The following is a 13,351-nucleotide window of genomic DNA, read 5'->3' as shown; positions in this document are numbered from 1 at the left end:
TTCCTGCATCCATATTTTCAGTCGGCTCAGGGATTTCAAACAACAACCCCTCAGTCATCGTCCACGCAGAATCATTAAACAGACCTTCTGCTTTTTATAGTTTTTAATGAAGCTATGTCAAAAACAGATCAGCAGAACATTTGAGGTGAAAATGTTATGTTTGCTCATTTACTGTCACTGATCGATGTGTCCTTCTGTAACATGTTGACGTCTCCATTTCACATCGGAGTTTAACAGTTGACACAATAACGTTCATTCCGCATTCTGTGGGTGTTTGCAGCTGTCGGGAAGCCAGATGTGAGGACTCAAGCTGCAGACAAAGTGTCAGTCTGTTAATATTACTCATGGTTATAAAAACAGTTGAGTTTATAAATAAAGCGTAAGGTTCCGAAAGAAGGCAAGGTAGGCTAAGAGAGTCCAAACGAGGGCGAGACAAACTCTATAATGAGTCCAAAAAAAACACATGCACACCATTTCAATACTGAGAGAAAAAAGTACAGGGTAACAGGAACACATAACGCTCACGAGGAGATGCAGCGAGCAGCACAAGAAAGCATCAAAAGTAGGAAACGCACAACAGGAAGATTAAGGAGGACAGAGAGGATGTGTGAAGTGGGGAGACTAATGAGGGAATCGGGATCAGGTGTGCAGCGCTGGGAACTGGGATCGTGAAACGGAGAGAGGCCGAGGGGCGGCACGTGACCGGAGAGGCTGCAGAGGGGGAAACAGGGACACACTGGGCAGAAACACTGTTTAATAGCCAGGTCAGTCTCTCATCAAACACATCCACTTGCCAGTTCATCTCCTTTTGCAAAACAAACATAATTAGCGGCCTTGTTTTGATACTCAGACCAGCTGTAGCTTAGCAACACTACTACACCGCTACAGCAACAATGTGCTTATGTGTGGTTCACAAAGTCATGTGAAGAAACGCATTAAACAATACAGTGTGTGTGTGTGTTTGTATGCATAAGACACACAGGGCAAGACCTTTGAGAGAGATTTCCTGTAACAGAGAGATGTCCTGATCCCTCAGCTTAATGGTAGAAATTGTGACTCTACATATAATAATAATAATGAGCTTTTATCCAACTGGAGGAAGTACAATCAGCACGCTGTGAATTTTCTCCACCATAACTGGAGACAAAGACATGACCACACTCTGATTGCCTCAAATCCCAACAGAGCGACACCAGAGAGGCCACAGGGAGAAGATATGCATGTATGGAGACTGTGGAGACCTGTAGCATATGTGTGTTGTTTCTTATCTGGATACGTTCCAAAACTCCATTCAAGCTCCACTAAAACTTCAATAAAGCAGAAGCGGCAGCAGCGGCAGGATTAACTCCGTCCACTCCACAGTTTTTGCTTCCTGGCTTCAACAGCTGCTATTCGTCTTAGATCTTAATTTCAGATTTACCTGCAAAACCGTGCGGATAATGTTTCTCGTCCCTCACAATGCAATCATGTAAAGACACCGTGGAAGGAGGGAGGCTGTGGATTTCATCCGGCCATCTGTCACAAACAAGCAGGACGCCGTTAACTTGAAAGATTGCGTAATTATCAAACGCCTACTGTCAAAATTGCACCGATTGACCCGAGGACGATGCCATAACATCCACGAAGACAACAAACAATGGCAGTGAAAAGCATATTGTCTTCGATGCATGAAATCAGGAACATTTCCACAAACGCTATTTATTATGGTTGTACAATCTGTTGGTTTGACTGGAAACATGGCAGGTAAAGCTCTTAACGCTGAGGCTTCACCCCCTCCGTCTCTCCGGTTCTTCTATTGTGGTTTGTGTGCTTATTCCTGTGATTTATTAGGAGAGAGGGGGGCACCAACAGGAGTAGACTGGCCCCGTTCTCCCTGGGCTGCGCTGACACTTAGGCAATCACGTAGCCTGTCCCCCGAGCTACGGAGGTCAACTCAAGGTGGGCCCAATAAACAAACCTCTTTAGCCCCTCTGTTTATTGAGGTGGGGGGCTTTCGTGGAGGCAATTGAACCTTTCACCGTACCCCGACGAGAGCGCACCGAGTCCACATCACCCACATAATAAGGCTACTGCATCCCCTGGAGCACCATCTACATTCATTAGCTAGTCATGAAAGAGTCGAGGAGGGGAGAGGAAGGGGCGAGCGAAGGTGTGAGAGGACGGCGAGAGAGTGATAACAAGTACCTTTCGGCCGTACCATTTGTTTTGGTCCCATCGATAGGATTTAACTGATGATGTGAGCAGGTCAAACAGGAGGCTCATTACTCAGCTATTTCCAAAGCAGTAACTCACTCGGCCTCATTCTGAAACCAGTAATCAACTTCTCAGTGGCTTTCTTTGCTCCGTTTCTGCAAGGGCAGTTATTGAAATGGGGTGGAAAGGAAAAGGAGTAAAAAACACATTTCCCTCTTCGGCTGTGTGATGCAATGTGGCAGCTTCACTCGATTTTTGTGAGGGGAAAAATAAAATAAAAATGCTCCAAGCGCCACACTTTGCAGCTCGGAAAACTGTGTTAGGTTTTTAAATATAATGCATTAAGCTACAAGCTCATGTGTACAGCTCCACAAATTGGAATCAAAATGACTTTGGAGCTCAGGTTTACGTTGGGTTTAAATCAAGGTCCCGTTCTACATTCTTACACACTGGGGGTTATGATAGCTTATTAATAAGATGAAACTGCCGACTGGCTCCCATTTGAAATCAGTGGAATAATTCTGTGTCTCCTTATGGCGTAGACTTTATAAAAAAAACCCCACAAAACTGTCAAGCACTCTAATGCCTCTCAAGTTGCTTTTCATGCTTCAGGGGATTTTTTTGTATTCTACGCAAATTAGCATCTTCACGGTCTCATATTAGCAACAAACTGATTCTCTGAAGCCCAAATTTAAGGCAGAATTGAACATTAACTTTTTCCGTGACAATAACTTTTTTCCCACTGCCCCAGACAGATTAATTTTTGAGAGGACGTATATAAAGATGTGGCATATTAATAAGATGTTAAATTGAAATATGCTTGCTCAATAAATTAGAATAGTTTCTCCGTTCTAGCCTGAGGACCAAACAAGCTTCCCGTGCTCGATGGCTCATTTGGAAATGCGTGGAAGAGAGAGCCTTTAGTGATTAGAGGCTTATTTAGAATATCAAATATAAGACAATATGTGGCAGTGCAGTTGTGGATAGTAGGATACATTATCTCTTCATGCAATCAAGCCTTGGAGTTCAGGGAAAGCCGACTTCCAACATGGAAGAAATTAACTGGAATGATCATTGAACTCGTAATTCCCAGTTGGAAACATCCACTTATTTGAAAGATGTCGCAATACGGTGCACAGTGACAGATTCCCCTTTCCACCATTTTGTGTTAAAAATTGACTTTACTTTGATGAGTAGCTTTTGTAGTTTTGCTGTAGACCATGCAGTTCACAATTGTAATGTTAGTTCTAGTCAGATGTTACAAATACATGTTGTGCTTTGGACAAAATGTGATAGATCATAAATGAAAACATCTTTGTGTATGGCAATGCAGTGATCCAGGTGGAAAGGAAATTGGGAGACTTATTTTGGAATTTGCCGTTTTCCGAGCTCAATGGATTAGCCATTGTGTTTTTACCAGTGAACAAGAAGCAGCTGTGAGAGAAGAATAGCTGTAGAGGGATACAGATAAATGATATTACTTGTGATTGAGAATTCATACCTCTTACCAATCTCTGACATGTTTTGAAAAATATGGATGAAGAGAAAAACAAACAGCATGACTCACAAGAAGTGGACACGGCCAGTGGATGGAAGTAAAGAGAAAGTAAGAAATCACAGAGTGCAAAACTGTGTGTGGAATTGTGCTGAGCTGCCCACTGACCCACACTGTGCGCCTCTAACATCAGCTCTCATAACGAGCTCTCTGACCTTAGGAAATCACATCACAGGGTGGCTGGTTTTGCTGATTGGGAGGAGAAAAGACATACATCTTAAAACCAAGCAATATTTGGTTGAAAGGTTTTTAAATGTCTGTCGTTCCACATAAAACTGTTGTTTTGACAGTATTTGACTATAGAACATTATAGTCAGAGTCACTCGAATCCCATTTAGCTCATTTAAACTTGCAAATCACCATGCCTGCTTGTTTAGCGCAGTAAACAGTGTCTGCTCACTGGAAATCCTTGTCCCATAAATCAACAGGCTCACGTGAAAACACCAAGGGGGTCCACACGCTTGGAAAGCCATAAACAAAACAAGTTAATTTCAATATTCATTGGCAGACATACAGTGTGTTGTTTATTGCTGTTCTCAGTGCTATTCAGAACTGCCAAATGTTTGCATAGTAATCTCTCAGCTTCACAGACATGCACAGCGAGCCGGCATGGAGGCCCTTGCCCAGGGAGAGCGTGACAGCCAGAGTGGCGGCGGAACCGGTCAACCGCACCCTGGGGATGCGTGAGGACGGCTGCTGAGCATTCGTCCTGACATTTGGAGAGCAGGTGGACGACACAATGGTGGACGGAGATAGTGAGAAGAGGAAGATTGAGATGGAGATGTGGAGCTGTTTGAGATGCACTGTGGGGATGACAGAGGTCATCTAGCCCCATCTCCCCGTGGCAGCTCCCGAGATTAGAAAACCATCAAACGTCCCCTGCTATACGCATCTGAATGGCAGCTGTATAGATGAGCTGTAAACGGCGGCTTGTGGCCTCAGTTGTATTCCCAGTGTGTGCGGGCGTGTCATCTGAAGCAGTTTGGAGTTTTGGTTTTGTTCACGTGCTCGGAGGGAAATCAAAGTTTGCTCATGGCCTTATTCTTTTTATCTTTGTGTAATGTAACAGTGGTTTGAAAATGTAATCTTCTCTTCACCTGTTACCAGACAAAATATAATGTGGATCTCTGCACTCTGCTTGCACTTACAGGCAAATTCATACATTAAGTCATTAATGTTGCATTGAAGCACAGGACTCGTACCTGCTTCCTTAAAATTAGATACGCCTGTAGTTTTCCATCTCCATTCCCACTCTAATTACAGCTCAAATCCAAACCTATTATCCCTTCCCCACATTCTGGCTCACCTCTGGCTACTTTCAAACTCAAAGAAATGAGGATTTTGGGGGATTTTGATTGCAATTGAAGGAGAACTCGGTGATAACGATTTGATCTGATGAATGCAATTAGTGGAAGGTTGCTAACAGCGTGGCCATAATTGGGTCTTACAAAGTAAAAGCCTGCCCTTACCCAGTAATTAGTGCTACCTCTTTAAAGTTAGTCAATTACATTGGTGTTAATTGTCTTTGCTTGGTTGAAGCTTAGCAGAGGCAGTACAGTTGTCTTTGAAATTGGCCACTGTTCCATCTCCTTACTTATTACAGCACCTAAGTGCTTCTTGTTAAATTGTTTATTTCTCAACAAATTTTGCAATACATTTTAGTGATTTATATAATTTTAGTTATGAGGCAGGATCTCTGACAAAACACATCATGCTGATAATGCACAGTTCCTTTTCCTGATCCAAGCGTTGTGAGTGGTGAACAGCAGCACGGCAGCACAGACTTTGCTTCTGTGCTGTTTAGTTTTATAGCCCACTTCAGGCTCACACATATTGTATGAGCTGCCATAGGCTGTAAGAAAAGTACATGGTAATGCCTAAGTTGAGTTTTATAATGCTAAATGGTCTCCAAATGGTTTTGAGTGAGCATTTTCCAGCGGCACACTTGCAGTATAGAGCCTATAGTGCATCATAGTGGGCTTTAATGGCTTCAGAGGAGAAAGCAGGGACAGCTGGATCATTACGAAACAGGACTAGACAGAAGCCTGTGATGTGTTAGTGCAGAGACGGCCAGGTGGATGACAGAAGCTACAACACAGCATAAAGCAATCATTTAATTGTAAACTTGCTCAAGTGAAATGCTTAAGTACAATAAAAAACACATTTACACGTATTAGTAATCCAGTCATTTCCAGTGTCACCTGTGCAGTCATCCATGTGGGCTGCCAATTTTCACACACACACTCCACATATGCTGTACATGACCATTTGCATGTAATCATACCAATGTTTCCCATGTAAATTACAGGGGGGTAGATTTGGTTCATTCTCTGACACAGATTGGACACAGAAAGCCTTGCATTATTTAAAGCAATAAGGATACAACACAATGACTGTAATGACATACAGTATCCCCATCAAGGTACAACAAGCAATCAGTCAACATATAACATTTTAAAAAGACAAATATTTCCCTGATGAAGATAATTGATTGCACAGTAACATAAGTGAGCAACATCCTTCTACAATGATCCTTAGCAATTTCACATTAAAACTGGTGAGACAATGGAGAATCAGAGGTTTTGTGTGTTTGTCCGAGTATATTATCTGGTACAAATTTAATTAGAAACACAAAAATTGCCTCACAGCCACTGGGATCTTATCAAACACATCTGATATTTACAACCTGATATGGGCCCAGATCCTGTGTCGTGTGGGGATTACAGATTTTAAAGAGCATAGACCACCAGAGATGGCTGAGTTGACAGCGAGCGAAATGACAGGGTACATCCATTGATTTCCATGTTCTTACTTTCATTTTCCGGTCTATTTCAAAAACACAAGCTTAACTTTTATGTGCAAAAAACACATGGATCTCCCATGGTGCAGCACTGCTGTGCACACTGATTGAAAGCAGGTCTGATTAAGGGTAATTTACAGGTAGAGGACTGCAAAATTACATTATTGTAGTACTTGGGTAGATGCTTGGCTTGCTTGGATGTAAGATATGCTGTAATGATCTTTTGAAATTCACCTTTTACATTTTTAAGGGCCAGTTGTGTCTTTACCTTTTATTAAGACGAGTTTACAGCAGCTGAACTTCTGTTTCTGAACTGGCATATACTGTTATTTTAAGGTGGCTGACAGCAGCCCGGACAGCTTAATGTTCTCTCTAAGCACTAATTCCCCATACTTATTATTAAAGATGGGTGGCCACCGATCATAAATTTCACGCATTTGCTTTAACAACTGTCCCCTAAAACCACTTTTCTATGCAATTAGATTATATAAATCCTGGCAGACATTTATGAGCGCTGATCTGTAGTCAGGCAATGTTGGGAATGGGAGAGAAACATGTCAGCCATTCAGCCTTGGGTTCTTTCCTCTTTTTTTATTCAAAGTAATGCTACACTCTGGCCTGGTAGTTATTCACTAGAGGCTTGATACAGGCTGAATAAAGTGAAATATAAGCTTCTAAAATGCGGCCTATCAATTGCTTCCTTCCATCTCGCGGCTGCGATCCATGACTTTTTGCCTTCTGGCTCACATTTCCCCAGGAATGAAGTGATGCTGAGTGTCCACATCGGGCCATAAAAACAGTGACCAAGGCTGAGCATCAAGTTTATGTGAATGGAGCTGGAGCATAAAATGTAATGGGTGGAACCATTGGAGTTCTCCTAAAATGGCTTTTTTAAAAGGTTTGTCGACATATTTTTCACCAAGATGGTCTATTAAAAATAGCCACATTTATATTTGTTTGTCAGTGGGTGGACAGGTCAGACCCTGGTGTAATAGTGTCCTCATCCTGCCAGCAATGCAACAGGGGAGCTGTGCTTTCTACTGAATTATCAGCCAACTCTAGCCGGCGACTAATATAGCTTTCCTGGGTGAGATAGTATCTAGAAAACAAATTCACCCCGTTAATGTAATTATCTGTCAGTTAGGAAAGATTAACTCTGTCTTCAGGAAGTAGCCATTAGAAGCTAACTATCCTCTTATTTACAAACTGCATTTGGAGTGTGTTTTCTCCCTGGTGTGTGTGTGTGTCTGCATCTCAGATCGCTGTGCTCCTGTCATGGTTACAGATATGTGCTATTTACCAGGCGTACTTGAAGGGGAAAGGACCATCATCCCCCTGTCATTGTGCCGGTCCTCTGCATTTCATGACACTGTGTCTGTCACTCTGTCCTGAAAGGCACCAGTGGAATCTGCTTAAGCTAAAGAACATGGGACTACAGGAGGGATGGCAGCCATTTAGAACAGACATGACATCCCTTTGACAGATAACCGCAACGTGTCCATGTCAGATGAGGGAGCAGATGAAGGACAGGGATCTCGCTTCTCTGATGACTGAATCACAGTCATGGTGGAAATGAGCATGGATGAGGCTCTGTCCATGACTTTCAGACAAGTCTTTTCTATCCACAGAGAGTCTCAGGGATTCCAAATCCAATTAAAAGTCAATTATACTTGTTCGTATCCCTCTTTTTCAAATGTAATATAGTATCGAGTGTGTGTTGGGAATTGTCACTGTTAAATTGCATCTGGAAAAAAATCTCATAGATCCCAAAGTCCCAAAAAGCGTTGTTTCTGATTTGTTATTTACTTAACATGTTGATGTCAGCTGTGAGCTATTGACTTACCCAGTGTCTCCATAATGGCAAATATTCCGGATATAGTCCCAGTTTGATCAAGATGGAAAACAAACTCATATGTCATATCATCTATTGTGCATTTATCTACCTGATGGAATGAGACCATCTGCATATTACTCTTACAACTAAGTAAACATTCATGTATTTACAAATCAAAGTTAAGTAGAGTTGAGTTTTGTAATGCTTGAGGTAACAAGACATGAGTGAGAAATAATAATGAACCATTGATGATGACTCATCTTTGTTACATTTAGTATGCATGACCACATCAGGGAATGTGTTCTTTCCAGATTCCTGAGTGTGTCTTTTTCTGGCTCTGCTGCTTTTGCCACTCTTGCCGCCCCTGAATCTAATAACTTCAGTAGCCATTCACTTATAAAGCAGCATGATTCCTTAAGGGACTTCAATTGATCAGTCAGCTGTGGGCTCTTACATGGTGGCAGCCAGATGAATGCTACTGACATGGACTTCATCTAAACCACTAAAGCATACACTGGGGGGATGCCAGGGCCCACTCATCTGTTTCCACAGCCTTTCACTGTAAAGACAGTCCTCAGTGAGCCAAACTAGAGAAGTATAATTCTGCATTTTCTAGCAGGATCTAACCTATGAGAATAAAGAGCAACCAGCAAGCAGTACTCACACCATTATAGTAATTAAAAGCCTCCATATTGCTCCCATACGCTTGCATCTCACAGTTTCATGTTGCATTGGAGCTCCGATTGGCTTTGAGTGTTGCTTTGGTTGATCTCACAGGCGCATTAAACCAGCATATATCAGCACAATGCAACTGCCCCCTTAAAATCCATTTCCTGTGTCAATCTCTCAAACGTGGGCTGATTTCTTGGGCGTTGCTGGGTCTGATTGTCAGCTCAGCAGGTTTAACAGCTGGGCAGAAATGAGTCAGTCTTTTTCCGAATAACAATCCAATTAAGCTCTGCTCTTGTGAGAATTCACTTCATGTTTCGCACCAGGCGGAGGAATGAATTTTTTTTATCAACCTCAGTAGTTTGTGTTATGTGCGCCCTATTCTATTGACGGTCGAAACGGAACATCTTTAGAGCAGCGCTCTGTAATGTTTGAAGCCCCCCAGCATTGTGTTGTTGTTATTGCGGCCGTTAACATTACATTACATTACATTACGATACATACATTACATTACGCAGACGCTTTTATCCGAAGCGACTTACATTACATTTCATTACCACCCTTCGCAGAGGGGGGAGCAAGTAAGGTTTCGGTGCCTTGCTCAGGGGCACCTCGACAGGGGCTCGAACCGGCGACCCTCCGGTTCCAAAGCGGAAGCACTACCCACTGAGCCACTGCCTCCCCCGTTAAGTCAGCATTTCTCCCGGTTTCACTCTTCTGTTGGACCCAAACACACAATATCTTTCACAAAGCTCCTCTGCAGTGATATTTGTCATATATTGCGTAATATTAACATCATATTGTCTGGTCAAAAAGTTGCATTGTTCACTTTTAACTAGTTTTGTTTTAACACCCACCCATATATATCAGTAATGAGTGTTTTGGGCTCTAGCTGTAGGAAAAGGGCAGCTGTGGTTGTTAGTATCAAGTGCACAATTTTACCAGGAAAAATGCTGCAGTGAGTTGTCTGCCGCCTGTAGAGGCTTCTGAGTCTACCGAAATGGATTATGAGCATCGTGAGCGAGCTGTATGATTTCAGTCATTACTAATTCACACAGTGTCTCTATTACCTACCACCTTTGTTTTTATGGCTGCCGCTCTTTTTCAGGTCAGGCCTTGCTGCCAGGAGGTGACTTTGTTTTCAGTGTTCTGCATTTGCAGGCTGAAAAAGGTCGAGCTGTCAGCACCATGCATGAGGCAAGCTTGAACCACAAACATGTACTGTATATTTGCTCTTTTACCTTGTGTAGTGAAAGCCCACTGAAGCTAGACTTGTTGCTTTACGCCTCAGTGGACGAAGAAGTTTGTTCTCTGTCAGAGCAATACATCTGTTCATGTCAACAAGCCAGTCAAGAAATAACATTTGATCTGACATTAATTCAACAGAACATTTTCAAGGCACTCAACTTGGCCCTCCATGATTGTGTGCCAGCGCCTGTCAAGTGTGCTTGTTTGATCTCGGCGCTGAAATGGTCTTTAACAGCTAACTGGCTCACTTTGAAATGCTCTGCAAATGCCTAAATAATTGCTTTGATTCTTAAAACATTTGCTGCAAGCACATAATGTACCTGCAAAATGCAAAGGGTTTCGTTAGTTTCCGTCTTGTGTGCCAGCTGGAGGACATGCGGATGTCAAGGCTGATAATCATATAACCAGATTAAATGCTGTCTGTCATTAGCTGCGTATTGATTCTCTGTGTTGCATAAGAGAGTCTTTAATAAGCCCTTATCACGGCCATACATTGTGTTTTCATGGCTCTCATGAATCTCCATCAAAGTGGTGTAGAAAAGCATGAAATAGTCGTATGTAAGTGGTTTCGTGTCTAAAATAGATTTTTATGTTGCAGGTGCAAGTGCTTGAATTTTGGGGAGGAGGTGTCATTTTGGTATTGTTTGCTACATTTAAGGTCTACGCAAGACCTAAACATAGGTCAGAATGTGAGCAATATATCCTATAAAAGCCACTTGAAATAAGGCGAGTTTTAATGTCTTACCCAGCATCTGAGAATCCCTTTATCAATCAAATAAAACATCAAAATGTAGTTAGAAAAAACCCTTTTGATTGAGTTGTATTGTTGTTACCGTCTATTTCTGGTTATACGTAGTGTTTCAGGAATATATTTAACACAATATGTTTATTTTCCCTCTAGCTCTCAGAAAATAAACAACTATCATTTATTTAATATAGTCTTTTAAATATTTACACTCTCTGATAATGAGGAGAAACACAGAAAACCCACAGTGTCATGGTTGCATAATTTCAAGGCTGTTAATCAGCCTTAGAAATCAGCCTTTTATCAGTCCAACACAACTCTGTCCAATTAGTCTCGACGAGTGTTTTTATGACCCATAAACAGGACGGATACAAAGACCATAAAAGGAGCTCATTTGACAGTTAGAAGCTTTGAGATATGTCCCTTTGAAGGCGTCCAGATGGCAGGTTAAGTCCTCCCTGCAAAGTGAATCGTTTTTGCATGATGAATCTGTAATTCCATTAAAAAATGTGTATACATTACTGAAATGTAAAGTATGTAATTATGTTAATCACATTTTAAAGTTGATGTATTGTTTTTTTAACTTGTGGCCATCACATTTTCTATGTCATTGGTGTTATTCAACGTAATTTATAATCAGCATATCGCAATTTGTAATAGGCAGTTTTGCATCCTTGTTGAATTCACAGACAGGTCTTCCTGTTTGATTTTCTTGCTTCCTTTTGTTATGATGAAGATAATGCAAGACGTGTGTGTGAGAGCAGAATGCCTCCTAAACACCAGAGCACAAAATAAGCCTGTGAACAGATTTTCTAAATAAAACTCACAGGAGATGGCTGTCCTCTTCCTGTCACCATGTTAGCAAATGTATGAAAAATATATTGCTTCAAAAGAAAGCACTTTGAGCAATGTGACAAGAAAATAAGTGAGACTTCATCCGTCAGCTGTTTTGCGTCAGAGGATTCACACATTGCTTATTTATAAATACCCCATAGCCTCATAAAAAAATGACAGCTTTATGTTTTTTTCTCACTCATCACCATAAGTGCAAGTTCACATTGTTTGTCACACACACCTGCTTTGAGTAAATGAATGCTTCTTAGAATTATTTCTCTTTCCTACCATTTATTTTTAACTTTGCTCAGCTGGATTGGTTGATGTCATGTATGCAGCTGCTGCACTTCAGATTGAACATTTATTGCTAATAAGAGACATAGAAGAAATGCTTGTATCAAAATAGCACATCAGACAGAGCTGTTTCAGCTTGGTCAATATTATTGGATGACATTATCTGATTTCATACTGTATGTGTCAGTGTCAGTAGATACATACGGTCGGCAGGCCCTGTTCTGTCTCTTTGTAACAAACACTGTTGTACTGTTTAAGCAGATGGCCCTGAGGTAGTCTTGGGTATTACTTGCTTGGCTTTTCCAGCCTGGATTGCAAATGTATCTGAAAAATGTTGGATATTTCAGAAATGAAAGAGAAGAACAGCAAATGTAATATCAATAATTCTTCCAACATCTGAACAGTTTGACGCTTGAATGATGTCTGTAGGTTGAAGTATGCGGAACTAGTTGAGTACCAAAAAAAGCTATGGAAGGAAAAAACAGAAGAACAATACGGCAATTGCTGGAAGCAATCGCAGTAATTAAATGTGCATCTGTGACACGCGTTGCAGACTGCGAGGCAACCATTACATCATCGCGTGTGCTCAGTGTGCAGCTTCAGTTTCCGTGCATGCATTCCTGGCCAATCACAAGAAGTAAAGCCTTAATGCTGCAATCTAGTGGTGTTGGAAATTGGAAAATAACAATTTTACAACTTGGAAACTGCAACATTTTGTTGAGTGTGTGTATAGTTATAAGTTGCAATTTATAAATTATAAGCTTTTCAATGTATTTTTGTTTTAGCTATGGACAACCTACTTTTTTTCAAGCCAGTGTATTTTGTCAGCATTGTTCCAGATTCTGATTTCAGAGAGTATTTTCACTATTTTAGAGAACAGCATGGAATGTTATCCAGCACATCCTTATTTAAAAGATTATTATTCACTGACTTTTTAAAGTATTTCCCTCTAGAATACTGGTTGCCTTTTCTTCTTAAACTCTGAAGTACCCCACCATTTCATCTCAGGGCAGAAACTCACTTTGCAATTCTAAACAGAAATCTAACATGTTTTTAATCTTGTAAGGGGTTCTTTGTTCTTTGTTCTGGTTTTTCGTGTTGTTTGTTCTGGGAGGAGGGGTCACATACGGGGAGTGCTTCACTTTACTACCTGTAGCAGCATTATGTTCTATCTCTTTG

The 13,351-nt window shown here is 41.3% G+C and overlaps 1 protein-coding gene across 1 annotated transcript in view; it reads left to right on the top strand.

The window, feature by feature from the left end:
* The window catches only part of tafa3a (TAFA chemokine like family member 3a), a 61,149-nt gene that overhangs the window by 35,891 nt on the left and 11,907 nt on the right, over positions 1 to 13,351 (top strand). The gene's annotated exons all lie outside the window — the stretch shown is intronic.

The sequence above is a fragment of the Genypterus blacodes genome, unplaced genomic scaffold (genome assembly GCF_046128005.1).
Source record: "Genypterus blacodes isolate CSIRO-AG114 ecotype Tasmania unplaced genomic scaffold, CSIRO-AGI_Gbla_v1 ptg000017l_1, whole genome shotgun sequence".
Lineage (NCBI taxonomy): Eukaryota > Metazoa > Chordata > Actinopteri > Ophidiiformes > Ophidiidae > Genypterus > Genypterus blacodes.
This window is presented reverse-complemented; position numbering and strand designations above follow the sequence as displayed.